The sequence below is a fragment of the Melitaea cinxia genome, chromosome 9 (genome assembly GCF_905220565.1).
Source record: "Melitaea cinxia chromosome 9, ilMelCinx1.1, whole genome shotgun sequence".
In the NCBI taxonomy this organism is placed as follows: domain Eukaryota; kingdom Metazoa; phylum Arthropoda; class Insecta; order Lepidoptera; family Nymphalidae; genus Melitaea; species Melitaea cinxia.
The window spans coordinates 9,516,357-9,520,238 of NC_059402.1; the positions used below are offsets into that span (position 1 = coordinate 9,516,357).

Here is a 3,882-nt window from a genome sequence, read left to right on the forward strand (position 1 = left end):
ATCGTTCTCACAAAAGATATTTCCGAATAAAAAGAAGTTAGACAGCCCTTTCTTTGATTTGTCCTTTTGTTCTTGTAAATGAAGCGCCATTTGGAAATTACTTTCCCGACAGATAAAATCTCGTCCTTAATTCTACGTTATTTTAAATTAACAGCCTATTATAATTTATTTCTAAATAACGTTTTAATGTAAAATAAATGTTTAATGGAAAATGAGACGAGATAGTGTCTTTAATGTTTATTGTCAAAGGCTTGTCAAAAGTTATTAATAATTTAATAAGTAATATTTTTATTTTATCTTTATATAGAAATAATAAATAAATTGTGTTTTGACGTCAGTTGTTTACGTGTAAAATACTGTTAGATACAGATATACATAAAAGATGTGTTTAGGTTCTTAAATGGAAGTTCACAGACTAAAAATATGGAAACGAAGAATCAAAAAATTAGTTTTTGGATTTTTTTGAAAATCACGCTAAAGAAAGACACCTTGATAAATTATGTTCGTCGCAGATGAATATTTTACTCTTATATGTATGCACCAAACCAATGAAGCAGTGTGATGTACTAGGAAAATCTTCTTTTTCATATGCAAAGATAATTTGAAAAGCAGTAGAATGTTAGCAGGCTGGTTTATATATTTTACACACACACACACACATCAGCCTATCGCAGTCAACTGCTGGACACAGGTCTCCAAAAGTTTGCGCCAAAAATGGCGTCAACTCATGTGTTTTGCCCATAGTCACCACGCTGGGCAGGCGGGTTGATGACCGCTGGGTATCTTTGGCACACCGAAGACGCTCTCTCCGTCTTCGGCCTGTGTATTTCAAAGTTAGCAGTTGGATGATTATCCCATTGGTCGGCTTTTTAAGTTCCAAGGTGGTAGTGGAACTGTGTTATCCCTTAGTCGCCTCTTACGACACTCACGGGAAGAGAGGGCTATATTCTTTGCTACCCTAACCACACAGCCATATTATTTTATATATTGTATATTTTATATGGAAGATATATAATAATATATTGGAGATTATGTATATATAGAAGTAAGGGATTCAAATTTTCAAAAATATAACCACAATAAATATGTTTAATAAAATATGATTTGTGAAATTGGATCGCTTTTAGATTAATAAAGGTGATCAAGTATAGTGATTGAACTGCCGGTAATATTTATAAATCTGTGGCTTAAACACACACCCTAACTAAATAAATAAAAAGAAATAATTATAAGTAATCACAAAATTATTTTATCACATAATATATCGAATTATTAATGTTGTTGTAGGTAAAATCATTTTCTGTAAATTAATAAGAAATTATAAAATAATCATTTTTATAAATTCATCCCACGTATTGGATTACTTTGATCAAAATTATATTATAATTACAACGCTTATGTCTGATTGTTAGTATTCGGTTGGGTCGTCTAACTAACTAGTGTAGCAGCTGGTCGACGCTTCCAATCAATCAGTTTGTAATCAAGGAAGGTTCAAAAGATCATATTGCAGTTTGACATAGTACATATGTGTATTGAGAACCATCTTTAGGAATAGTTATTTATTTATAGTACCTAACTACTTTGAATTTATAAAATCCGTTTTTGAAGTCACATAACTACGGGCGGTTTTTTACGATTTCATAAGTTGGCATATGTGATGTTGTGATAGGTAAACGTTTACATTTTTTAAGTAAAAAAAGCAGATTGACGTGTTTAGTACGTTTTAAAACAAATATGTACTCGTAGTAATTAATACAAAATGTTATTCCTTCCTGTCGGAGAATAATAAAGATTTGGACAGGTTTTCATTCCTCACTGTTTCTTTACACGTTCTTCTCATATAAATTGTAAGGAATAATAGTTACTATAATCCATTACACTGATTCACGGTTTGTAAAGATCTTAATTCAGACAATAACAACTACGAAAAATGTAATTCTATTATTATGAACTGCGTGATTCGTGTACTAATAATAGTACCTGGGTGACCGAGCTTAGCTCGGTATTTTTAGTGAATCGTGTTTTTTGGAAATCATATTTAAAAACGAATTACATATTGATAAAATATGAATAATATGTTCCGATTTTATCAACATAATAATAAAAAATATGAATTGGTTATTTAAATAAAAAAATCATGAGTGCAATTAGAAAAAAAAAGAAAAAAAAAGAATAATCGATCTGGAGACATGGGGATTTGAACCTGATTGGCCGATTTTCTATCTGAGCTATTACAAACTTTATTGACAAATTCGAAATTTAACTTCGTATTGTAACGATATTATAGCCATTTTTGGCCTAAAAACAGGGATAAAAGGACATTTTCTAAAAATAAATCCTAGCTATATCCATTTAGCGCCATTTGAAATCCTCTGCATACTAAATTTCATGAAAATCGTTGGAGCCATTTCCGAGATTCAGATTGTATATTGCTCGTTTAATAGTATTAGAGTAAAAAAAAAAAAACAAGGTACGTTAAAAAACAAAAAAAAAAACAAGAAAAAAATTAATGCAAACCCAGTATTTTCTTATTATTTTTTTATATTTAATGAACACCCACAGGCTTTAAAATGCCCATGCCTTTTATTAAACATCAAGTATTACAATTATGTTTGTCCTACAGGCGATTTATCACTTAAGACTCCAGATAAGACAGTCCTGTGAATGCCTAGTATGTAGGACGTGCTATGTTACTGTAACAATATTTTAATTTTCATTTTAAAATTCCGTAGAATCGTTGTGATTTAAAACTCGATGAAACGGAAACAATTCACAATAAAAAACAAACACATAAATGTATAGGAGAGAATGAGACAGAATACATTACTGTGCAAAACGCGTAAGCGACGCCTTTGGGATGGCACTTACCACCTTCTTCACGAGACCGTGATCATCGTCGATAGGAGAAATCGCAAAAGCCTACGCTTACGGTTCAGCCTGTAATATCCCACTAATGGCCATAGGCCTCTTTTCCGCATGTAGGGAAGGATCAGAGCTTACAATATCCACCACGCTGCTCCACGGGTTGGCGGACATATTCCCTACTATGAGTAACGATCGCTATCAGGTGTACATGATAACAACCGGGACCGACGGCTTAACGTGCTCTCCGAGGCACGGTGGGGTGACCCACAAGGACTACACAAACACCCAGATCACGGTAAACACCTGTATGGCCAATACAAATGTTTGTCATGTGCGGGGATCGAACCCGCAACCGCCAGCGCAACAGGTACAATCCATCGCTGTAACCGTTGCGCCAACTTACATACATACATACGTAATTCAGGTGTTGTAAAAATCAGGAAAATTTAATTTAGCACCTCACCAGTTTTTCCTAACATTTTTGAGGCGAAGGCCTACCTTCTACTATTAAGTAATTTAATTAACTAAAGATAACAGTGTGAACGTTAGATAAAATTAAGTTTGAATAATATCGGTAGTACGTAAAGCATAATGTGGGTACATAATGTGTCTCGGTAGTGTGTGCTCAAGCCTGCTTCCAAAAACGTTAAACGGACAAACATGTCACCGCTCGTCAGACAACAGTCGATAAATTGCACGCTCCACGAATAACAAGCAGGTCCCGTCCTGTCAGTCCTCTCATAAATTAAATTTATAATCAACCTGTCTCTTCCCCCCCAAATGAAATTAAATTATACCTGCCACTGGTAACTTTAGCGAAATGTTTACATTTTGCTGCTTGAAAAACGTCGTATTTCGTGAGCTACATTTGAAGGTTTCCGAGGAGAGGGGGACTTACTTTGACACTGCATTACGAAAGCGGCTTTGAGGTTCTATTCGGTTTCGAATGTATTTATACGGCATACTTAATTAAACCCTGTCTTAAATCTGTCTCGTTATTATGATCATTTTACGAAC

General features: G+C 33.9%; 1 long non-coding RNA gene across 1 annotated transcript; it reads left to right on the forward strand.

Annotated features, from left to right (window-relative positions):
- Positions 1-1,336: 1,336 nt before the first annotated feature.
- LOC123656669 lies at positions 1,337-1,808 on the forward strand. Its single transcript, XR_006743574.1, has 2 exons — positions 1,337-1,625; positions 1,692-1,808. It is a non-coding gene; the product is annotated as an uncharacterized LOC123656669 (long non-coding RNA).
- Positions 1,809-3,882: the final 2,074 nt, after the last annotated feature.